The 26,919-nt window shown below is 35.5% G+C and overlaps 2 protein-coding genes across 2 annotated transcripts in view; one reads left to right on the forward strand and one right to left on the reverse strand.

The window, feature by feature from the left end:
* The window catches only part of LOC141456728 (cytoglobin-2-like), a 185,929-nt gene that overhangs the window by 70,521 nt on the left and 88,489 nt on the right, over positions 1-26,919 (reverse strand). The window lies entirely within an intron of this gene.
* LOC141456729 (protein phosphatase 1 regulatory subunit 14C) overlaps positions 25,496-26,919 on the forward strand; it is a 271,924-nt gene continuing 270,500 nt past the window's right edge. Inside the window, exon 1 of the mRNA XM_074132981.1 lies at positions 25,496-25,817. The gene's annotated coding sequence lies outside the window, so the exon portion shown is untranslated. The remainder of the gene's footprint in view (positions 25,818-26,919) is intronic.

Consider the following 26,919-nt stretch of genomic DNA (forward strand, 5'->3'; position numbering starts at 1 on the left):
TTATTTGCTGTAGCTTACCTAAACCCTACAAACGTGAACTCCACAAAATGTTTTTTCCCTAAACGCTGTATTTATTGTAATCTTATTACGTCCAAAAAAATGTATGCATAAACTGCTTTACTTTTGCCAGTATGTTCAAGAGGATTGTGTAAAAATTCAGTGCGCGTTCAGTACATTGGAAATGTTTGACATAGAGCTTTGCTAAATATTCTCTTTTCCTTGTAAAAGTTACAAGATACATACTTATTTGAATCAAACTTTTTCATGTTTAAACATTTTATTACATAAGGAATTTATTATTTACTTCTGTGAGGACACCTGAAATTTACTTTCCTTAATTTTTTTGTTTACTCCTTGAAAGTAATGTCGGACATCATTAATTTCTAAATTTCTACTGTATTTTAGGTATTAAATTAATAGAAAATTAAGTATTACATTAATCGTATTATTCATATAGTTTTGAAATAATTATTCTACAACAGTTTTTCTGTTGAAGGTTCCTAAGTCCAAAAAAGTGGCGTAAATATTCATTAACAAATTTGCTGATATTCTTAAGAAGAGTTCACTTTCGTGAATCATCACAAAAAGAAAAAAGCTGAATTTGAATGAAAATGGATCTACACCAAGTAGTTATTAATATACAACACTTTTACGTCCTAGCTGGCTGATGAGTTCATGCTTTTTTCAAATATCGTCGGTGTATAAGCGAAATTCATAACTTTATAGAACAACGACTTTCCTTGAGATGTGATAAAGAGAACTATCATTCTTCAATTAGAAATATTTCTCTTTTATTGAAAGGGAATTGTTGGTAATGGCTAGGTCCACACCATGACCTCTTATTAAAACTTCATATATCTTCTATTCTCCGCTGCAGGCGCTGTTGTCAACACTGTGATGATGTAGTTGAAGGTTTTTATCGTTCATTTTCAGGGAGAATAAGATCCTAATCAACATTTCTTAAAAGTTTTTTTTTTCCGCAGGCTGTTGAGGTTTTTAATAATATTTCAATAATTATAGTTTATATAATTCATAGAGGTTGATGAGTTATAAGCTGTGAAGCACTAAAATAAACCTTTCAATATATTAAATCCCACAATTATCGGCTGGTGGTTTCCTAAGCAGATATAAACTGATTATTTAGCTGTGCACTTCTTCATACTCTTGCAAATTCACATGGGTGCCGATGTGACAATCGCGGCCCAGTCCAGCCCATTCCTAAATGAAGAACCTCCCAGTTTAAATAATATTTAAATAATAATAATGTAAAGTAATGGAAGCGCACTGCTCACTCATTCCTTGCAACATATCTTCTTTAAACATTATCCGTTTGTTGAATTATTTTGGATTTAATAATTAGATCGAAGCTTTGCATATTTTCTACAATATCACACATTTTTAACCCTAATAAATGACTTACTCCTGAAAAAATCAAACATTCCATTAAAGTAACGTACAGAAGTAAATCTAGGTGCCTGAATAAAATTAAAACAGCTCTCACAATTATTAATCGACCTAATGACAATACACATTCGAATAAATACATCTAATCACTTTACCCATAGATGAAAACAAACTTATATTTGTGAATAATATTCAATGTTCAAGTGCTCTCAAATATTCAAGTGCTCAATATTCTCCGGACTTCTTTTACAAAAAAAATTAGCGAAAGTCTAACCTTAAATTAATATAATATAATAACTTCAATATTAATAATAATGCTTTTAACTAGAATACTTATAATGTAATGTTTAATTTAAAATTTATTTAACTCTCAACATCTCGGCGTACATTCATCCGTTTATTATAAATTTTAATAATTTGTAGACAGACAATATTTGTACCGTTGCACGAGTAAAATATGAACTTGATCAATACGGTAGCTTAGAAAATGTATACATTCTTTGATAAAATATATAATTTTTTTAATAATTTCATAAAATATATTTGATTTTCTTTCAACGATTTCTTATTGAAGGGTAGGTTCGACAATACTTTTCTCCGTATTTTTGACAGGTCATTATTATACATATATTCCAAACAGTTATTCCGAGGTACAGATAATTGGGTGATATTCCATATGGGTTATATTTTCGAATTCTTCGAAAATCCCCTACAGATAATTCTACTGAGTTTGTGAAGAAGTTTAGATTAAGTGGGCAGATGTTTTTTGTCCTACTTTTTGATAAGGCTTTTTAAGAGTTTATATCCTTATTGCTAGTTACATACACTATTTGCAATTTCAAGGTAATTTCTCTATTGATCACGTTAAATCATTACTAGGGAATTTTATGCCTAATGGTTTCCCTGTTAGTTTTAAATCCTGCCATGATTAGTATTATCGTTTCTAATTTGAGTAATGAAAGCAAAAATCTTAGAGTTTTCAAGTCAAGTCAGAGCATTGCGATTGTCAGTTTTGATATTAATGTTGCAACCGTTAATTGAATAGACTTATTTTATCGCTTCTAATAAAGCTATTAATCTGCTAGTCCAAGGTGTTGCTACATAGGGCTATCTTACTAGCATTCTTGTAAACTTTCTCAGTCAATTTGAGTTGGTGAGGCGAAAATATAACTGTACCATGTATGGTATGACCAACCTTTAACACAGGTTTGAAACAAGATGTGGCAGTAAAGCAGAGGAAACCGGTGGCAAAAGTATCTTTAACCTAGTATTGCAACCTTGGTGAAACCTTTGTCTGAGGCTCGAAATACGTGTACTTCAACTTTTTGGGCTTTAAGTTATTATTCAATTCATAAACATTTCGGTTAATAACTGGCTTCCATAACAGATTAGGAGTTTAACAGTCTCATTTATTACACCGTCCACTGGAGAAGAATTATTAAGGAAACCATATCGTAGTCTTAGGTATTTATTCTGGAGGTCTAGACAGAAAGTAAAGAGGTTAACTAAAGGGCCAGTGATAAATTCAGCCGCCATTTACCATTGCACTGATTGTTATTCTATAAAAGAGTGGCCATGTTTGGGTCTGTATCGCTTTAGGGTAAGTAAGTAGCCATAAGAAACACATTTAAATATTTCCCAACTCTTGCTGAAATTTACGTGATCTAAGCCTTCTACATTAACTTCCCGTCCGTCTACCCTTCACCTGGCTAGCTACTTTATATTGTTTTCACTAAAAGTGATTGATTTTCTTTGCCGCTATTAATGCTTTTATTAAAGAGGAGGAAGATGGCACTCACGTGGTGGCCGTTTGTCCTGTATTTTCAGAGGCAAGAGGACACTTTTATAGGGAAGCCTTTTATGACCAGCTTAGCATGGAGAGAGTCGTTAAGAATCAGAACAAAGATAGCCTTTTCCTGCCGTACAAATGTATGAATTTTTCCCTAAAATTAATAAAATTTCTATTATAATTTTCTTTTTCTTAACCTTATATTTTTTAGCAGTATTTTTTTTTTTCTTAGTAGTGTATTCATTATTAGTAGTTGTGTGTTTTTGTTATTAAAAATATGGTTATTGTAAGATGCATTATTTTTTCTTGTTTTTTATATTAAGCATTCTATTTCTTAAAGAAAGATTTTCAGTTATTATTTATATTTTTAAGTTAAAAGTGTACTTTTATTTTGTGTTTTTGTGTCAGCACAATTCCATTGCAACGACTTATTAAATAAATAAATAAATATTAATGCGTTTGTTTCCCTTTTTTTTTTGAAAAAAGGCGCACCATAAACCCAAAGATATTATTTCTATTTTGGTGCACTATTATCTAAGCCAGAGGTTCCCAATCTTTTTCGGTTTGCGGTTCCCTTGTGGTTATGCGTAAAATAAGAACCACAAATATGTATCTTTAACGATGTATTTCTCGTAACTTCGTACATACAATCTATTTTTACTTCTTAACAGCTCCTGGTGTTTTATGAAAAACTTACATGTGTCTTATTGACAAAAAAACATGTGTATAATATTTAAATGAATAAAAATAGAAATAAATCAACTAAAACACATTTTCGCCTCGGAGGAGCCCGAGGCCGTCTCGTGCCAACAGTGGGTCGCCACAGCACCCCCCTTCCTAGCAGCGCTGCGTACCATAGCGTTGCGGGGTTTTGCTGATTCGCCCGGATCGTGTAGCGTGATTCTGTGTGGTGTCGATCGGGTGTGCTCCCAGTTGCTTCTCTTGGACCTGGGTAGGCTCTGGCGCCACTGGTGTTATGACAAGGCCTGGTGTGGCCAGGCCAAAGGCCGCCTTGACCCGGTCGATTGTGACCGTTTTGCTTTTGCCCCGTCGGTCGATACATAGGGTCTTGTCAGTTCGTGAGAGTACGGGATATGGACCTTCATAAGGCGGCGCCAGCGGGGACCTGTGCGCGTCGATCCTAAGGAAAACATGCGAACAGGTTCCCAATTGTTGATGAACAAATGGTTTTTGGCGGGCGTGCCAGACCGTCGGTGCCGGGCGCAGGGCTCTCATAGACCTTTTAAGTAGTTGAACCACTTCCGTCTGCGTCTGGTTAGTGAATTCCTCCCCAACGAATTCGCCTGGTAACCGTAGCGTGGTTCCATACACATACTCTGCAGGGGACAGTCCCGTATCCTCACGCACGGCTGCTCGTAAACCCAGCAAAACTGTGGGCAGTCTGTCCATCCAGCTATCTGTTCCATGGCAGCGTAGCGCTGTCTTCAGAGTCCTGTGCCATCGCTCTATAACACCATTAGCCTGCGGGTGATATGCGGTGGTTCGTTTGAGCTGAGTTCCTGTGAGTGCCGCCAGTTCATGACGTAAACTGCGTCCCCTGGTCGCTGGTGATTGAGGCTGGGCAGCCGAACCTTGCGATCCAGCCGGCGTACAAGGCAGAAGCGACGGCGGGCGCAGTAGCGCATTGTAGAGGTATCGCCTCTGCCCACCGAGTGTACCTGTCTATACAGGTCAGGCAGTACCTATAGCCTTGCGAGGGAGGGAGCGGTCCCACAAGATCAATATGCAAATGCGCAAATCTTTCCCCGGGTTGGGAGAACGCTGTTAACGGCGCTTTCGTGTGTCTCCCGGTTTTACCCCTCTGGCAATCTTCACAGTCGCGTGCCCACTCGCGGCAGTCCCGCTGCATGCGCGGCCAGACGAACCGTTGGGCTACCGCCCGTGCGGTCGCCTTAGGGCCTCCATGAGCCAGGCTGTGTACTAATAGAAAGACTTGTTTGCGTTGGCTGCGTGGGATAAAGGGGCGTGGTCGGCCTGTAGCTAAATCACAAATAATATTTGGCCCTCCTCCTTGCATCGGCAGTCGCTTCAATCGTAGGCCAGTGCTGAGGGGGTGGGTATCCGAGCTGGGCTGAAAGAGCTGTTGCAGCTCCACGTCCTGTAGCTATTCTCGCGCCAGCTGGCTGTAATCAAGGCCTTGATGAGTGCTTAGGGCTTCTACGCGTGACAGGGCGTCTGCGACGGTATTAGAGCTACCACTGATGTGGCGGATGTCGGTGGAGAATTGCGCGATATAGTCGAGGTGACGTAGTTGACGAGGAGATGCCTTGTCCGGACGTTGTTGAAAGGCAAAGGCCAGTGGTTTATGGTCCGTTAGTAATGTGAATTGTCGTCCCTCGACCCAGTGGCGGAAGTGCCGCACTGCGGCGTATGCGGCTAAGAGCTCCCTATCATACGCGCTATACCGCCTTTCTGCATCGCTCAGTCGCCTGGAGAAGAACGCGAGGGGTTCTCGTCCCTGTGCTCTGACTTGGTGTAACGCGGCCCCTAACGCCGATTCCGACGCGTCCACGACCAGCTCCAAAGTAGGGTTAGCTTCTGGGTGTGCCAAGAGTGTCGCATCGGCCAGTGCAGCTTTGCAATTGTGGAATGCGTCTTCCGATTCCTTATTCCATTCAATCTTACGCGTGTCGCGCTTACGTGCACCCTTTAGGAATTTAAGCAGCGGGGATTGCAGCTGTGCCGCATGCGGCACGAATCGCCTGTAAAAATTAAACATTCCCAGGAATCGCCTAAGCTGCTCCACAGTGCTGGGTTGGGGATATGACGTTATCGCTTCGCATTTTACTCCTGTTGGCCGTATTCCCTGTGCGGAGACTGTATGTCCGAGGAACTGAACCTCCTGTTGACCCAAATGGCACTTTTGGCGGTTAATTTTGAAACCGTATTGGTCCAAGCGGCTCAGCAGCGTCCTGAGGTGGTCGTGATGTTCGTCCACCGAACTGGAGGCGACCAAAATGTCATCGATGTAGAAGAAACATTCTGGCAACCCTTGTAGGACTCCGTGCATGAACCGCTGGAACGTCTGGGCCGCGTTACGGAGGCCGAAGGTCATTTGCGGAAACTCAAAGAGCCCGAAGGGTGTAGTGATGGCCGTTTTCGGTACGTCGTCCGGTGCCACTGGAACTTGGTGATAGGCCCGCTCCAGGTCGATTGTCGAGAACACTGTTTTCCCGTGCAGATGACTGGTGAAGTCCTGGATGTGGGGCAATGGGTAGCGATCTGGGACTGTTTGGGCATTTAACTGCCGGTAGTCCCCACACGGGCGCCATTCTCCCGTTTTCTTACGAACCATGTGCAGGGGGCTGGCCCAGTGGCTCTTGGAGGGTCGGCAAATACCCTTCCTGCACATGTGCTCAAATTCTAATTTAGCCGCCGCTAGTTTATCCGGTGGGAGGCGTCTTGGTTTGGCGTACGTGGGGCGCCCGGTCGTTTGTATAGTGTGTGTGGTATGTGAACACACTCTGTCTGTCATGGGCTCATCCCCCACGACCCTTGGGAACTCGTTCAATATTGCCTCGTATGGGTCGGCTGCGTTTTCCCCGCGCCTAGTTTGGTGCGTATGCACGGTAAGTGCCTCCTTCTTGGTGTTTCCGGTCGTCGCCATTATCAGCCTGCCGTTTTGGAGGTCAACTGTCCAGCCATAAGCCTTTAAGATATCCGCGCCCAGAATTGGCCGCGACACGCCTGCGATGAGTACGTCCCAATGTGCTGCTAGGTCCTCGCCGAAGTCCAGGTGCATCGGCCGTCGCCCGTAAAGTGGAATTGGGGTTCCGTTAGCGGCTGTGAGCTTAGGTTCTCCAATAGATAGTGATTGGCTGCCCGCCAGGGGTGGTATTACGGTCACTTCCGCCCCTGTATCGACGAGAAACATCGTGCCGGTGAGCCTGTCAGTTACATAAAGGCGGCTTGAGAGGGGGGGCAAGCTGCTCGCCGCGTCTAACGCTTGCCCAAACAGTTTTCCGGCCGCCATCCGCACGAGGGCTTACATTTATAGGCTTTACTGCCAAATTTCCGATGAAAAAAACAGAGCTCGTCAGTCTCCAAGCTGCGCAGCTCCTTTTCTAGTGGGGCAATCTGTTCTTTCAATTTCGCGGCTTGTGCGCTGCGAGTTTCGCGACGCCGTTCTTTAGGGGATTTTATTTGTGCTACTTCGCGCTGATGAGGCGAGTGTTGGTTATGTGTGCTATGCGGGAATGGTACGTCATCTACCCGCTGTATGGGTGTCGCGTAGCTCGTTGCCTGCGTATTTTGGATGCTACGGATGCATCGCGTTTCACCGATCCCGTGTTCTGGACACTCTACTCCCCATACTTTGTCAGCGGTCTGTGCTAGGCTGTCCAATGAACCTTCCTGCGCTGCCACAATAGTGCGCGTGTGGATTGGCAGTCGCTGGAGCCATAACTGACGGATGGTATGCTGCCCGATATCAGTGCTGGCAGCCAATCGTCGCAAGTCGTTTAATAATTGCGAGGGGCGTCGATCCCCTAGCTCCCCTTCTGCGAACAGTCGTTCGATCCGCTGGTCAATAGTGACTTGATATCTTTCTTTAAGGTATTTGCGCATATGTTCATATTTGTCCTGCACCGACGCCTCCACCACTTGCATTGCTTGTGCTAGTACGTCGGTAGGCAGGGCTGTAATCAAATGGTTATACTTACTACCTGAGTCCTGCACGCCGGCTATCTGCAGCGCGGTGTCGAACTGCAACAGCCACACGTCAACCTGTTCTGGGGCGAATGGGGGCGCTGTTACCTTGCTGGCTGGATGCGGTAGTATAAGGCATTTATCAGCACTGCTAGACCTAGAGGATGTATTCATTTTGCTGGCGGGATGTTGTGGTACACCGTCTTCTACATCATCGCTGGGTTCTGGTTGTGCTGTTCTCCTTTTCGGCATGTTTGTTATTGTTGGGGTCACCACTTGTGGTTATGCGTAAAATAAGAACCACAAATATGTATCTTTAACGATGTATTTCTCGTAACTTCGTACATACAATCTATTTTTACTTCTTAACAGCTCCTGGTGTTTTATGAAAAACTTACATGTGTCTTATTGACAAAAAACATGTGTATAATATTTAAATGAATAAAAATAGAAATAAATCAACTAAAACACATTTTCGCCTCGGAGGAGCCCGAGGCCGTCTCGTGCCAACAGTGGGTCGCCACACCCTAAATAATAGGATTTTTTCCGCGGCTTCCTTAATACATAAGATTTTTTTCTAAATTTTTGATTTTCTTGACAAATTGGAAAACTTTCTTTTTCAAAAGCGGTTGCCCATTTAATATAAAATATCTAATTCTAACTGTTTCGGTAATATCCATATCGAGACGGGACAACCACCATGTGGTTAGGTTAGTTGAAAAATAAATTAAACACGAATTTTAAATTTACAAACAATTTATGGAACGTCCATTGATGATTAACATTATTAAAATTATTAATGGGATGGATGGGCTTGAAGTTCACTACACAACTTCTCAAATCTCGGGATAATATTGGATATGGCAACCCTCATTTCTTGTTCGCCGTTAATTTTCGAGCGATATTTACTTTTTATTACCGCGACCGCCGAAAACCCAGCTTCGCACCAATAGGATGTTGCAAATGGAATTAATATTCTTAGAGCTTTAGAGTGGATATTCCTTTTTTACTGATATCCAAAAATCAGAAAGTTCCATGCAATCAAATTTTAACTTTAGGGAAGGGATTAGCTATGAGGTTAGCGTACTGGACTCCCACGCGGAGGTCCCGGGTTCGAATCCAGCAGCTGACCCTTAGATTTTCTCTTCCTAGGAGCTTCTTATAGCTCACTGTCCGGTGATGGACAGTGTTGTCTGTAACGGAGGCCGGCATTGCACTGAAAAAAGCTCCGGACGCCAATAACCTTAGATGTTGACGCGTCTTAAATCATTATAAATAAATAAATAAATATATTTAACTTTACCGTATTATCTCAAGACAAGTCAATAAGAGATTCTTCTTCTAAAAAAAGTAAATTATGAGTCACTAAAGCTTGGGTGGGGAAGCCGTGCTTGCGCACTAACCGTTTCAAAAGATGCAGATTGGAAAGAAAACAATGAAAGACTCGAAAGTTGCTAAATTCTAGGAATTTTGTCAGCATACACGATTGTTGGCGCAAAATTTCGAGGATTGGAAATTCCAAGAGAATTGCCGAATTGTTTAATTGAATATTTCGCGGCGCTCTGGGGAGCCACGGCGCACACTTTGGGAATCACTAATCTAAGCCATAGATTCCAAAAATGTTCGCCTACCGCTCCCTCGTCACCTCCTGCTATTGTATCTTTTATGAGCAAACTAGAAATGCGAAGATACTAAATTTTAATAGGAACTTAACGGGAATAGGATTTTGCAACAAATAAGACACCTTGGAAACTAACAGATGTCCATCATTTAATTTCAACCAGACCTCTGTTAGTACAACTTCTCTTTTAGAAAGGAATTCTCTTAATGAAGGAATAAAATCAAGTTAATAATAACATAAATAAATAATTAAAAATTATAAAATATATCAAAGGACATGTGGAGTATTCTTTCTGTACCGTTTCATGTCACACCAGTTAGTTACATCTCTAATCTGCACAGCCAATAGCTGTTCTCTTCTTTGAAAAGCAACAATTTAATCGAAAAATCATTATTTACTCCTCAAGAACCTTTAAACCGATTTAAGTTAAAATCGCCCACGCCTTTCAAAAATACCAGCAGCGCTGCTCTATAGAGATTTGTAAAGCAGACTATTTGTTTCCAGAGTGTCATTGTGGAAGACTGGACCCGATTGAACCTTCTTTATTTTATTACTAGTGAACATATTTAGGGATAGATCAATTAGACAATGTGGTCTGCCCTTAAATGACTATGGCAAACTGGTTAGTGGTTTCTCCGTTGTCATTTGGGTTTCTCTTGTTCTTTAGCAGCTTGTTGTCAAGGTTTCTATTGTAGTCATTGTTCTTAGTTATATAGTAGAATGTACTTAATTCTTGTTCACAGCTAGATGGCTATAAGATAATGTGGTTTTTACCCTGTTCGTCGAACGTATTGATTCAAACGTACTTATAGTTTAAGAAGCACTTGATTACGATTATTAATTCAAAACAAGGTCATTTGCGTTTATCAAATCGGGGAAAAAATAGGTTTAACACAATTTTCACCAATTCCAATAACAAGTGACAGTGCAAATACTGTCATAACGGATTTGAGTTTTAGCAAACTAAAAAAATCGAATATGTCATCTTTCAAAATTCACTTTGTTGATTGTGTAAACATTGGTCAGTCCTCTATTATTTACTGTGTACACGACGTTTTTATGTATATATTTATTTTTTTTTTCTTTCACTCCGCAAACATTCGAGTAAAAAAACGGAAAAGAGAGTAAAAAAAGTTTGAAAAAATGGAAGATGGACAATTTGTATTTCTTTTCTGTAGCAGTTAGTGGGTGGGCCAGCTTTCACTTCACCGCTGTAAAACCGCTGTCATCAGCAGTTCGTTGATGCTGTTGAAAACTGCTGTCAGACCAGTATGTTTATAGAAACTCGCTTAAAGTAAAGGAACATTCAGACGTTTACAGAAACGATGTTTTCCTTTTAATTATTTATTGCGGCGTGATATCAAAATGCTCACCTAATAATTATTTATTAATTTCGAAACTTACAAATACAAAGTACAAATACGACTCAAATGTAATGAGTAAGTGAGGCGATATTTTAATCTTCTGCTGTTAATACTTGACTCCATCTATTTTCCAACTAGTAAGTACCGCTCACTAGTGGATGGACATTTAATTTTAATTAATTAATTTTAGTTTGATTCCCATGCATTTTTTATTTAGCCTTAAAATAATGTTGTTATTTTCATAAAATATTTACATAAGAAAGTAAAACTAAATAAATAAATCTTTTGTCTTGACTTTCACTAATTGTAACCTCAAGTTATATCTTCAATAACTAAAACATTCGGTTTCTTCTATCTCCAGATCTGATCCTGACAAATTTCATTAGAAAACGATCTAAATTCTGATTGGTAGTGAAATGTTTATATAATACACTTTCGAAGTTATAGAAGAGAATCAGAAACGATGAGTGGAATAAGTTCAAGCGAAACTTAAATCAACACTGTTAACAAGACAGATGAGCCCTAAGTAGGTACATTAAAATAAAAAGTCTTTAATGAATGAAAAACTTATAAAATATATGTACTACAGTAAAATTTATAAGTCAAATCATAAATCAAAAATGTTAAGAGATTTCAATTCTAAACTTCACTTATTTAGATGCAATGTCCAATTTTTGGAATGTGTAATTTTGTTATTAAAGAAAAATTTGCTAACTAAGAAAATGTTAGATAGCGATTAGCTTCGTATAGTTATAGTCATTCTTTGCGGTTGTTTTAGTCATATGTACATCATATTAGTCACAAAACAAACTGGTAATAGAACTCTATATTAGCAGATAGGTGTTTGATTTTTATTTTTAAATACAAAACGGATCAATAATCCAATTTACAGAAACAACAATAATAATAACAATAACATTAATAACACAAATAGTTCAAAGAAATAGTTGAAATCTGGCTTTATTTAGAAAATGTTGTACAGCAGTGCCAAAGAAATCTAAGTTAAAATGTTTGGCCGTCCGCAACATACGAAAGATAGGGGAGTAAAAAACGTAATTATGTTTGCAGTACGGTACATTGAATGGAGAAGGATGTCGTGTAGTAAGGGATGAGATATTAAAAGAAATTAGAGAAAGAAGGTAAGGACAGTCTATTTGAGAATGGAGAAGTTTGCAGAGGAAAGAGAGATCATAATAAATTCTTGTGGTGGCAAGTGGAGGAATATTGAGAGTTAGCTGTAGTTCGGAATAGATAAGGGTTTTTTTTAGGGATTTTTAAACGGCAAGCCGAAAGAACTTGTTCTGAACATCCTCAATAGAAGCCATATGTACCTTGCAAAACTGACTCCAAATTACTGAACCATATTCTAGATGGGGTCTTACAAGGGATTTATATAAAGTGATATAAGAAAGGCTGTCAAAGAAATTCCTAGTGTTCCTGAATACAAACCGAAGCATTTGGTTCTGATCCTATTCATGTGCTCCATAAATTATCCAATTTGCAGTTGAACGTGATGCCCAAATCCTTTACTGACGATACCCTAACTAGCAAAGAGCCGTTCAGCGTATAGTCCTTAGGACACGTGGTCACGCTGCCTAGTGAAGGAAATTATACCACCTTGGACAAGTTCAGATCTAAACAGTTCTCAAGGCTCCAACGAGAAAAGAAATTCAATTTTTTTTGCAAAAGTCCATACGATTCACAATGAGTTGGAATAAACTTATGAAATGTTTAGTTTTTCTAAATATTAACTTCTTAATGTATATAATGATAATAATTATAATAATGTTACTGATATTAAGTTTACCAATTTTTAACACTGAATTGTGCTTTCGCTAAGAAGAAACATACATTTTCTAAAAATGAGTACGCAATTTTAATAAAACTAAACAAGATGTAAAAACACAAAGAAAAATTAAACCCATTTTCTCGTTTCAAAACTGGAATATGGAATGGGAACAGCGACTTAATTAAAAAAGTTCGTAATGAGATAAAGTTCTCGTCTTCATCCGATTGTTCAAAACGATCACGATTAAAGGATTGTACTTGGTCGCAATGAAAGGAGAGATATCGCTGGGTACATGAAGGTTGTTTTTTTCACATTGTAGTTTATCTAATATATAAGTTTCAGTTCGCCATTAGTTGCGCTTATTAGCTAATCATAATTTCGGTTCGGCATGTCTAGCATGCACCCTATCATGAGCATGTTCTCAAGTAAACCAAATAATAATAATAATATAATGCTAATAAACAAACCGAGATCACAATATACTAAAGAAAATTACTTTAGATCGGTTAAATATGCTACGTGACTGCCCTTAAATGACTATGGCAAACTGGTTAGTGGTTACTCCGTTGTCATTTGGGTTTCTCTTGTTCTTTAGCAGCTTGTTGTCAAGGTTTCTATTGTAGTCATTGTTCTTAGTTATATAGTAGAATGTACTTAATTCTTGTTCACAGCTAGATGGTTATATAAGATAATGTGGTTTTTACCCTGTTCGTCGAACGTATTGATTCAAACGTATTCAGTGTGTGTTGTGTAGCATAGTTGGAACTATGTTCGTATTATTGCATCTATGTAGATCCATTATCTTGTGTATTTTATTTAATTATTATTATTATATGATAGTTTAGCTTAATAAAACTCGTATTCGTTTTTCCCTGCCAATTATAATTTTGTTTAATAATTTTAGAGGAAGCCTCACATATTTTGGGGTTAATCCTTTCCTAAAGTTTGTAAAGCGTTTAGACCTCCATAAGGCTCATCTACTTAACATTTCAAATCAATTCTAGAAAAATGGTCTTCGAGTTTAAACGCCACTTCACAATATAAAAGATAATAATATTACAGCATCTTTTTTTTTGCGAAATCAATTTCATCAGTTCAAAAAAGAAAAGTAAAGAAATCGCCTATTTTTTGCAGGCGGGGCTTAACGTCCAGCTACCAATTAGGTGTCGCGGACGGGGCCGGAAGCTCATACTTCACTATAAACAATTCTTTCTAACAAATCTCCTTAACAAAAACTTACAGTTTAAAAAGTTAAGTATAAGGGTTGATTAAACGCCAAAAGGTACACAAATCAGCAAGTATCCATCTCATTTCATTTACACTTCATTGACATTATTTAAGTAATTTTACTGCATTAACTTTTCCTTCACATTTTTAGAATTTATTAGATGTCACAGACCCTTATGCTGGCCATTTTCATCTACAAAATATTTGTTCTAGACTGTAGATTGTAATATCTATTTATCTATAATAATCAAACTATTAATTACAGGTTAAAAAGAAAAAAAAAATTAGGCTAAAGATTTCAAAAACTTTTTTTAAAAAAAAGTTTACACCAACATACATTAATGATTTCATTTTATTTATTTTTATTTTTAAATAAAAATCGTCGGTTTAAGTTCATTCTTCGATTAAAGTAATTGTTATTTTATGAAGTAGTCAAACGTTTATAATAATAGGTAATAATTATCCTTAACAAAAACTTACAGTTTAAAATGTTAAGTATAAGGGTTGATTAAACGCCAAAAGGTACACAAATCAGCGAGTACCCAACATTTCATTAATACCTCATTAATATTTAAGTAATTCTACTGCATTAATTTTCATTAATAAGTTATTTTTTAGATTTTATTAGATATCACAGACCCTTATGCTGGCCATTTTCGTCCACAAAATATATGTTCAAGTAGCACTGTAGATTGACTGTAATATCTAGTTATTTATAATAATCAAACTATTAATTACAGGTTAAAAAGAAAAACGTTATAAAAAATAAAATAAAAATATGAGGCTAAAAAATTCAAAACCTTGTTTAAAAAAATGCTTACACCAACAAACATCAATGATTTTGTTTATTTTATTTATTTATTTTTATTTCTTAAATAAAAATCGTCGGTTTAAGTTCATTCTTTGATTAAAGTAATTGTTATTTTATGAAGTAGTCAAACGTTTATAATAATAGGTAATAATTATCTGGCTTTATCGCAAATAATATAGTTTTCTTCAATTACATTCTCCATCTAGGTGTTCTTCCCACAATGTTGTATATATGTAATATAAAGTAAATAAGATATGCATATATTTAGGACAGCTAATTATTCCAGTATTTTACTATAAGTAAAATTAGGGGGACTAAATTAAATTACAATAGAGAAATGAATAATTATTGTTTAATAATCTACTTGTTATTAACTGTGTGTTAATTGTGCTCACGAATATTTCGGTAAGACGAATTCAAGACAGTAGCCTACTCTAACTTTGTCTTTTTCTACTTTAACATGCATGTACGTATATGTGATTTATCATAATTATAACAAAAAAATAATATAAATGAAGTGGCCAGCATAAGGGTCTGTGATATCTAATAAAATCTAAAAAATAACTTATTAATGAAAATTAATGCAGTAGAATTACTTAAATATTAATGAGGTATTAATGAAATGTTGGGTACTCGCTGATTTGTGTACCTTTTGGCGTTTAATCAACCCTTATACTTAACATTTTAAACTGTAAGTTTTTGTTAAGGAGATTTTTGTACCTTTTGGATAGATTTTCCTTTTTGTCTATTTTACAAAGTTACATATCTGCTTTACAGATTTTTTTAAAATTTGGAATAAGCAATTCTATCATTATAACCTGATAAGGTGTTAACTACCACTGGAGAGATCTTTTTAAAAAATGATTGTAGTTGCGGCTCCCAAACCATCCTCAATAACAATTTTTTTGAGAAAGCGTTTTGAATACCATAGGAAGGTATTTGTACGTAAATAGCAAAATTAAACTGCGATTTCAGTACTTCCTTTTAAGAGGAGTAAGAAAAATAAACTAGGATTGCAGTACTTCTCCCTAAAAGGCAAAGAGGCAAAGATTTTTTAATCGAACAATTCATTGATTTAAATCGGTTCACTCATTGATAATTTAAACGATCGCAGTACTTTCTCTTAGTAGGAGCAAGAGAATCAGCAACGTAGAGGAGCTTTAACCACTTATTCGAGCTGAATTTTATCAAAATCGGACTAAGCGTTATAGAAATATTGGTAATAATAGTTTTAGAAAGGGCCTTATTTGGGTGGGGCAAACTCCCCTCCTTATGAGGCATAGCGTCGAGACTTTTAAAGTACAAATCTGTACAAAATTTCGATTCGATTGACACTCCATTCATGAAAATCGGTTCACGTGTCGATAATTTGAAACGATTGCTATACTTCCCCTTAACAAGTGTAAGAGCAGATCGTCGCTTTATTGTTAGGTAGGGGAGCCCTAACCCTATCATCCTACCAAATTTTATCAAAATAGGGCCAAGATTTACAGAGTAATTAGTAATAATAATTTTGGAGGGGGCCTTACATAAAGGGGGCTAACTCCTCTCCCATTCGATGTACAGGGCCGAGACCCCCAAAAGGCACATCTACATAAAGTTCCGAATCGAATGACACCTCATTCATGAAAATCGGTTCACGCGTTTAGGCGCTACGTTGTTTACAAAAAAGGTAACAACAAGAACAACAACAAGAACAAGAAGAACAAGAACAAGAACATTTTTTGAAAAAGCCGTTTTTGCTCATTTTCGGCAACTTTTTTCTCGAAACCTATTAGATCTGGGTGGTTGCAAAAAAATTATAGTTATAAAGGAGAATTTGGAGTAAGATTTAAAGAAAATTTGGGAATTTTATCTTTTATAGAAAAATAGAAAAAAATTGTCAAAGTTGGGTGTTTTTCAACGTTACGCTTTTTCGTGCAGTTTTTGATGGTCAACCCTTATACAACTGTCCTACCGGACAGTTTTAATCTGGCTTTATCGCAAATAATATAGTTTTCTTCAATTACATTCTCAATCTAGATGTTCTTCCCACAATGTTGTATATATGTAATATAAAGTAAATAAGATATGCATATTTTTAGGACAGCTAATTATTCCAGTATTTTACGATAAGTAAAATTAGGGGGACTAAATTAAATTACAATTGAGAAATGAATAAATAATGTTGAATAATCTACTTGTTATTAACTGTGTGTTATTTGTGCTCACGAATATTTCGGTAAGACGAATTCAGGACTGAAATATTGTTTTAAATCCTTCGTGATTCAAATTTAAACAGTGGCTGACTCTGACTTTGTCTTTTTCTACTTTAACATGCATGTATATGTGACTACTCAGAATAATTCAGAACTCATTTTATCATAATTATAACAAAAAAATATTATGAATGAACTGGCCAGCATAAGGGTCTGTGACATCTAATAAATTCTAAGAAATATTAATGAAAATTAATGCAGTAAAATTACTTAAATAATGTCAATGAAGTGTAAATGAAATGAGATGGATACTTGCTGATTTGTGTACCTTTTGGCGTTTAATCAACCCTTATACTTAACTTTTTAAACTGTAAGTTTTTGTTAAGGAGATTTTTGTACCTTTTGGATAGATTTTCCTTTTTGTCTATTTTACAAAGTTACATATCTGCTTTACAGATTTTTTTAAAATTTGGTATAAGCAATTCTATCATTATAACCTGATAAGGCGTTAAGTCGGAACCGTAACTACTGGAGAGATCTTTTTAAAGAATGATTATAATTGCGGTCCCCAAACCATTCTCAATAACAATTTTTTTGAGAAAGCGTTTTGAATAAAATAGGAAGGTATTTGTACGTAAATAGCAAAATTAAACTGCGATTTCAGTACTTCCTTTTAAGAGGAGCAAGAAAAATAAACTGCGATAACTGTACTTCTCCCTAAAAGGCAAAGATTTTTAATCGAACGACAATTCATTGATGTAAATCGGTTCACTCATTGATAATTTTAACGATTGCAGTACTTCCTGTTGGTAGGCGTAAGAGCATGATGGCACTTCACAGCCACGTAGAGGAGCTTTAATCACTTCTTCGTGCTAAATGTTATCAAAATCGGACTAAGCTTTATAGAAATATTGGTAATAATAGTTTTAGAAAGAGCCTTATTTGGGTAGGGCAAACTCCCCTCCTTATGAGGCATGGCGTCGAGACTTTTAAAGTACAAATCTGTACAAAATTTTGATTCGAATGACACTTTATTCAAGAAAATCGGTTCACGTCTCGATAATTTGAAAGATTGTTATACTTCCTCTTAACAAGTGTAAGAGCAGATCGTCGCTTTAATGGTACATAGGGAAGCCCTAACCCTATCATCCTACCAAATTTTATCAAAATCGGGCCAAGATTTACAGAGAAATTAGAAATAATAATTTTGGAGGGGGCCTTACATAAAGGGGGCTAACTCCTCTCCCATTCGATGTACAGCGTCGAGACCCCCAAAAGGCACATCTACAAAAAATTCCGAATCGAATGACACCTCATTCATGAAAATCGGTTCACGCGTTTAGGCGGTACGCGGTTTACAAAAAAGGTTACAACAACAACAACAACAACAACAACAACAACAACAAGAAGAACAACAACAACAATTTCTGAAAATGCCGTTTTTGCTCATTTTCGGCAACTTTTTTCTCGAAACCTATTACATCTATGTTGTTGCAAAAAAAATTCAGTTATAAAGGAGGGTTTGCCCTATAATTTAAAGAAAATTTGGGAATTTTATCTTTTATAGAAAAAGAGAAAAAAATTGTCAAAGTTGGGTGTTTTTCAACGTTACACTTTTTCGTGCAGTTTTTGACGATCAACCCTTATACAACTGTCCTACCGGACAGTTTTAATAAAAAATTCCATCGGTTTCGTTGCGATAAATTACAATTATAAACAAAGATAAGCGATTATTTTTGTTGTAAATTTCGTAATTTTATTAAAACTGTCCGGTAGGACAGTTGTATAAGGATTGATCGTCAAAAAGTGCACGAAAAAGCGTAACGTTAAAAAACACCCAACTTTGACAATTTTTTTCTCTTTTTCTATAAAAGATAAAATTCCCAAATTTTCTTTAAAATATAGGGCAAACCCTCCTTTATAACTGTAATTTTTTTGCAACCCCCCAGACCTAATAGATTTCGAGAAAAAAGTCGCCGAAAATGAGCAAAAACGGCATTTTCAGAAATTGTTGTTGTTCTTGTTCTTCTTCTTCTTCTTCTTCTTGTTGTTGTTACCTTTTTTGTAAACTACGTAGCGCCTAAACGCAAGAACCGATTTTCATGAATGAGGTGACATTCGATTCGGAATTTTATGTAGATGTGCCTTTTGGGGGTCTCGACGCTGTACACCGAATTAGAGAGGAGTTAGCCCCCTGTATGTAAGGCCCCCTTCAAAATTATTATTACTAATTACTCTGTAAATCTTAGCCCGATTTTGATAAAATTTGGTAGGATGATAGAGTTAGGGCTCCCCTACGTAACATTAAAGCGGCGATCTGCTCTTACACTAGTTAAGGGGAAGTATAGCAATCGTTTCAAATTATCGACAAGTGAACTGATTTTCATGAATGAAGTGTCATTCGAATCGAAATTTTGTACAGATTTGCACTTTAAAAGTCTCGTCGCTACGCCTTATATGGAGGGGAGTTTGCCCCACCCAAGTAAGGCCGTTTCTAAAACTATTATTACCAATATTTCTATAACGCTTTGTCCGATTTTGATAAAATTTAGCACGAAGAAGTGATTAAAGCTCCTCTACATGGCTGTGAAGTGCCATCATGCTCTTACACCTACTAAGAGGAAGTACTGAAATCGTTAAAATTATCAATGGGTGAAACTATTTACATTAATGAATTGTCGTTCGATTCAAAATCTTTGCCTCTTTGCCTTTTAGGGAGAAGTACTGTAATCGCCCGTTTATTTTTCTTACTCCTCTTAAAAGGAAGGTCTGAAATCGCAGTTTAAATTTGCTTTTTACGTACAAATACCTTCCTATTTTATATAAAAAGGCTTTCTCAAAAAAATTGTTATTGAGGATGGTTTGGGGACCGCAACTATAATCATTCTTTAAAAAGATCTCTCCAGTGGTAGTTACGGTTCCTACTTAACACCTTATCAGGTTATAATGATAGAATTGCTTATTCCAAATTTAAAAAAAACAGTAAAGCAGATATGTAACTTAGCAAAATAGACAAAAATGAAAATCTATCCAAAAGGTACAAAAATCTCCTTAACAAAAACTTACAGTTTAAAAAGTTAAGTATAAGGGTTGATTAAACGCCAAAAGGTACACAAATCAGCAAGTACCCAACATTTCATTCAAGCTTAGTTGATATAATTTAAGTAATTTTGCTGCATTAACTTTTCCTTCACATTTTTTAGAATTTATTAGATGTCACAGACCCTTATGCTGGCCATTTTCATCTACAAAAAATTTGTTCAAGTAGCACTGTAGATTGGCTGTAATATCTATTAATCTATAATAATCAAACTATTAATTACAGGTTAAAAAGAAAACGTTATAAAAAATAAAAAAAAATTACGAGGCTACAAAATTTAAAAACTTTTTTAAAAAAATGCTTACACCAACATACATCAATGATTTCGATTATTTTATTTTTAATAAAAATCGTCTGTTTAAGTTTATTCTTCGATTAAAGTAATTGTTATTTTATGTAGTAGTCAAACGTTTATAATAATAGGTAATAATTATCTGGCTTTATCGCAAATAATATAGATTTCTTCAATCACACTCTCAATGTAGCTGTTCTTCTCACAATGTTATATATATGTTATGTAATATAAAATAAATAAGTATTGCATACTTTTAGGACAGCTAATTATTCCAGTATTTTACTGTAAGTAAAATTAAATTACAATTGAGAAATGAATAATTGTTGTTGAATAATCTACTTGTTATTAACTGTGTGTTATTTGTGCTCACGAATATTTCGGTAAGACGAATTCAAGTCTGAAATATTGTTTTAAATCCTCCGTGATTCAAATTTAAACAGTAGCCGACTCTAACTTTGTCTTTTTCTACTTTAACATGCATGTATAAGATGTGACAACTTCAGAATAAAGGGCATATTAAAGATAAATCAGAAGAATAATTTGGAATAGAGTTAAAATAAAGTACCTATTTAAAAACGAAGATATAATATACATTTTATCATAATTATAACCAAATAATATTATGAACGAACTGGCCAGCATAAGGGTCTGTGACATCTAATAAATTCTAAAAAATGTGAAGGAAAAGTTAATGCAGCAAAATTACTTAAATTATATCAACTAAGCTTGAATGAAATGTTGGGTACTTGCTGATTTGTGTACCTTTTGGCGTTTAATCAACCCTTATACTTAACTTTTTAAACTGTAAGTTTTTGTTAAGGAGATATTATATAGAATAAGAGGATCTAAGTTTTCCAATTTGAGAATTTTTAAGTGATCTTTTTCGAGCCGTATTGGCTATTAAAAATTTAACAATTGGCCTACCGGTTTGTTATTATGTAGGTTATACAACTATGAAAAATTGTTTAAGAAGAAAAGGCACATGCTTTTTTTATACTTTTACATTTAAAATAAAGCCGCCATTTATATGGTGAGAAATAAAAATAAGTAAAAGTACAAATAAAGATTTGGATTAAAAAACAAAATCTAAACATGCAATGTTTAGAATCAGGGCTCTATTTATCTCCTTTTCTTACAAACGTTTTTGTATTTCTCTTCGATAAGGTAAAACAGTTCACCCATAAAGAATCGTGGACTATAAAACATGAACAAAGTGTTAAAGGAAACCGTTAGGCACACGGTAAAGTTGGGCGCCGACATTTAACACCTTTATAAAAAAGTAGTGTTCTCTTTACCGTAACAGAACGAAGAAAAATTATTGCCTAAACTCTTTCTTTATGAATCTTGCATAAGATTTATAGTTAATGAAGCTTTCTGGAATGAAGAATTATTATCATTTTTTTGTATTTTCTTTTTCTGTTTTTTCTTTCAGATTTGTTTTAATTTACTTGAATAAAAACATATAGTAGAGAGGGGGGCACATTTCAACAGAATTTACATTTTCTATTGCAGAGTGCACAAAAAGAAACCTTTTCATTTTGTTTTCTACAACTTTCAAGTCTTCTTGACAGATCAATATCAATAAACAGTTGGTACTTTACATACATATCTATATTTTTTTAGTTTAAAAATTTTGTGTCAAATGTTAATATCTGCCCCACTGGTGGGGTACCTTTGGACACAATATAAAATAGAAAGCAATGATAAGAAATGATATATGATAAGAAACGATACACAAAACACCATTTAAATCTAGACGATCACTACAACCCTTTGATCCACAACATGTCTACTACAACACTTCCTTCAAATCCACAGCGCAGACTGAAGCGGCGGTGGCCAAGCGACCATCTAAACGTATAACGCCGACCTCCTGGGATGGTTGCTGTGAAAGCTTGCCAACGTGGCGATCTAACTACTTCCATCACTGGATGGTCGTCGTTCACTCCACTCACGCCCTTGGCGCACATGCATGTGCGAGTGTATGTATGTACACACATTTATATACGTGCATGTGTAATCGCGCCATCCTATATCTCTCATCAATTTTGCTTGTTGTATTGGATACAGTTCCAAAATAAATAAACAAAGAGGTGAAAACTCTTTCTCTACCTCTCAGAGGAGACCCGGATCCGGATGAGAAGGTTTTGGGACGTCCTAGAGCTGAGATTAACGGTAACCCTCAATCCAGGACTTGGGTTACCAGATTCCTCTCTGGGAAGCATCACAATTGCAAAACTTTTGCCAGCAGGCTATCTGCTTCTCATGGAGTTCCTTTAGAGAAATCTAGGTAATTTCCAGGATTTAAGAAGTGTACACCTCACCCTTAGTAATCTACCAGATTTTTAATTTGGGGTTTATCTTTGAGTATCTGGGAGAGTTATGCAGTTGTATCATGGGCAAGTTGTGATCACTGTCTACCAATTCCTTTCTATCGAGAACTCTCCTAGTGAAAATAATATCTGTGGAAGCTGTTCTCATCCTACAGAAAAAAAAGGGGGCTTTTCTGACATCAAGGAGTGGCTATCGCTAACTACCTCTTCCAGGAGTTTCTTTAATGGACCAGGTTTTGATTAAAATATTTCCTGTACACTCATTACCAAAATATTATATCTTGAACATCAGAAATTAGTCGTTAGAGTAAAGAGGTGTTGGTTTAGGGAATGGCTTGTAATCCCTGTCCGTCGGTTCGCTTATCTTTACGCTAGGCAGATGTTGACGAGCACGCTGTCTTTAGTCTGTCTAATAAAACTAATCCGTTTTACTTGATTACTTGATTAGTTTTCGTTTGGGAAACTTTATATATTGAGCTTCAAGAACTGGCTACTTCCTTTCGCTTATAATCCTAAATACCAATTTTTGGTGTTGAGGAAATATAAAAATTTTTGAAGAAAAATGGAAATATTTTACGGCATGAGATTAAATTCCTCAGGTTAGCATAGTAATAATGAATCCGCAAATAGAAGTTAAAAACATTTACACATTAATACATGTAACGTACAGATGGTTAGAATTGCAGAACATTCCGTTTTAATATATAAGGTACAAGTGTTCTCAATTTATTAATGGTGGAATTCATTTCAAGCCTAACGAAAAAATATACAGAATTTAAACTGTTTATTACTTTTTTGTTTAAACATTTTTTAAGAAGGAAATAAAAATATTACCTTCACCACGAAATATTTTGTTTTTTTAAAGAACATCTTTACATGTTTGAAACGAAGTTACCCGCTTTTCAGAGAGGCATATAATGTAAAATACTGGGTTTATAAAATCTTTATGCAAATATAATCTTCGTAATATTCATTTTTTTCTTATAAAATTTAGCTTATAATGTTTATATATAAATGGAATATGTATCGCCAAATTGAAATTTAGCGATTTAATATTTGAAAATGTGGATAGGTCTGCTGGATAATATCGTTGATTTTATCTCTTCTAGTGCGCTTTATTATTGTAACCCTTGCCGGTTTTCGCACTTTAATCCATTTTCAGATGTATTGTAATCAGTTTGGTTTAGAGAATTTTACTTCACTTATAATTCTGCCTTACAATTCACTTATCAAGTAATCAGCATGAGTAGTATGAGGCCGAAACATAAGTGAAATGGAATCCTCTAAACCAAAGTGATAAAGATACATCTGGTAATGGATGGTAGTCCAAAAATTGGTCAAAGATACAATAAACATTCGTTCAATAACGGTTATAATCAATAATTTTACATTGAATCAAAAAAGTGATGTAAAAGGCCGAATAATTAATAATTTGCGGCTTAACACTGCATTGCCAATGCTCGAACTTAGTCAGTTATTGCTAATGTGGAGTCATATGGACTACATAATTATTTTTATCTTTTTTTTATATTGATTTCAATTTTAATAATAAAATTTGCATTAAAGGATGAGAAAGAATAGGAATTAAGAACGAAAAAACTAATTTTGTCCACAAATCGGCTTTAACATTTCACGCAGAAGGAATTAACTTCAACTTAGGATCGCAGTAATTTCAGTATTTTCTAGAACCCTGATTGACTGCCTTCTGATCAGGGACATTTTCATTTTTGTTAATTACATTCACTATTATCTCAATTACTGTGCGCTGTTGACACGGATCGGAAATTACCCAATTCGCTACAAGTTTTTGCTGCAATTCGGACAGAAAATCAATTCTAGAAAGAGGTTTTTATTTTTGTGCCTTGATACTTACTATGAAAATTATGTAAATTTATCAAATAAGCATTTAGGCAATAATCTGGAGTCAAGGTAATAACAGAAAATCTACTTATATTGCCAATCAGGAGTCGAAATGACTCCGATATATTTACGTGTAATGCCAATCAGGAGTCGAAATGACTTCTATGATTCAAGTAAACTAATCTGCAAAAAGAAACTAAGAATTCCATGGTCTTCAGCTCGTGACTATCGAATGGTGAGAGAGTGGGGATAGCATATCTAAGAGCATTTCGGGATAGCCATGAGATGTGGGGAAAGAGAGCCATTCCTTTTTTTTGGAGTCAAAGTGACTCCAGATTGGCAATGCAGTGTTAATTCTGGTGTTATAATAATCTGAAATCTTATAATAATCAAGAAGAAAAAGAGTACTGATCGTATAAACAAGGCCATTAACCTATTATATAAAATTTAATTACTTTAATTACTTTTCTCTTTCATTAATCATAACATCCTAAGGGATGTTACTTACGTAATCAAATTTATGTAACTGGCAATAAACAAGATATTTCTCTTTGTATTTCTAGAAACGCTCATTACAATGAAATTACTTCTGACGAATAAGCAATAACTGTTTAGTTACATAAAGCTCTCATCAACAATATACTGGAATAGCTGACCAAATTTTTGGTTTAGTTTAGTGGGCAAAAGCGTGAGGCGGAAAAAACACTGTAAAGTTCCCAGTTCGAGACCCTTGCGTTACTGATGAAATTTATTTTACAGAACAAAATGAAAATAATGGAAGTATGAACCACTGCTTCGCCCACGACAACTAATTTGACAGATGGGAAATGAGTCTGCCTAAATAAAAAATTATTTTTGTTGCTATTTATTTTTGCAAAAATAACATTTGCTAGAGAATAAAATGGTACTCCAAATAATTCTCTTCATATTTAAGCAATGTACGAGTAATGTAAAGCTGATGACTGAATATAATGTAACATTATGTATATAATGTAGGCTTTGGTTTTTCAATTATTTTTATGTCAAATTCAGTTAGTTAATTCAAATTTTAATAATTAAAAGTGATATTTTTCTAAATTAATGCGAAATTCAAGGAGTCGTAAATTGAGAACAAAATAATAATGTTGACCACGCCTAGCTGCGCATTTTACCAAACCTGCTCCTGCTTTATTAAAAAATTTTAACCTAAAAATAAACAGTGAAAAGAAATTCTTATTGTGCAATGTTAGTGGAGCGAACTAAGAATACTGTGAACTGCATTACCTCGCCTCCCGAACGATCAGAGGATACTTCGCTAAACTTCTGCTAACCTGAAAGGACTTTTCTAAAAGAGGTAGCGAGAGAATGTAGCTTTTCCAGTAAGTCCTTTATTTTTCTTAGTTTTTAACAATCCGAGATGTACGATTTTAAAGCTTTTCCATAAATACGCTTCTAAAAATGCCCTACTGCTAATCTAATCTCTGTTAACTAATGAAGTAATCTCTCCTGCAACATTTGAATTCTCGTTTAATGGCATTGTGAAAGTTCAATGCTCTATTTTCTTATAATAATTCTGAACTAAGTTTATGTTATTAAATAAAATGTTGGCAGAAATTTTGCTTATTTTAATGTGTCTATTTATTGTTGGTTTTTAATTGAAATTTTTCTCTAAATTGAAATCATTTACTTTGTATGTCAATTTAAATGAACTCTGAAAGTTTATAGTTTGTAAATTTACTTCTTTTGGGGGTGTACAATTCTTTTTACTTGTAGATAAAGTTCAGCGAATGAAACGCATAATTTCATATGAGTGTATTCGCAGGAATAAAAATTAAATCGTAAATACCAAAGCTTCAGTACTCTTCATGAATTTATAACAGTCTTTACTCTTTATGAATATATAGGTTTTGTGACTGTAAATTATGCATTTAAGGATTCAAAACTGGCGAGGAATCGGACAAAAAAAAAAAAAAACAACTCGTCTTTTTGCTAACGTTTCGACAAATATATTGTCCTCTTCCCCGTGGCTATGCGGGTTGGTTCAGTTACAGAAACTGTTACTGTTTAATACAGAAACTGTAGTACAGTTACTGTTTAATACAGAAACTGTAATACAGTAACTGTGTAATACAGAAACTGTAATACAGTAACTGTGTAATACAGTAACTGTAATACAGTAACTGTGTAATACAGAAACTGTAATACAGTAACTGTAATACAGTAACTGTAATACAGTAACTGTAATACAGTAACTGTAATACAGTAACTGTAATACAGTAACTGTAATACAGTAACTGTAATACAGTAACTGTAATATAGTAACTGTGTAATACGGAAACTGTTTTTTTATTTGACCGATTCCTCGCCAATTTTGAATCCTTAATTTACTCTTTATATCAAAATTTGACAACTATAGATTTTCATTTTCGTGCCAGTTATAAATTTTAATTTTGTTTCTTAACTGAGTATTAGAGGTGGAGA

The sequence above is a fragment of the Rhodnius prolixus genome, unplaced genomic scaffold, assembly GCF_049639745.1.
Source record: "Rhodnius prolixus isolate KJV_2025 unplaced genomic scaffold, Rpr scaffold_10, whole genome shotgun sequence".
NCBI lineage: Eukaryota > Metazoa > Arthropoda > Insecta > Hemiptera > Reduviidae > Rhodnius > Rhodnius prolixus.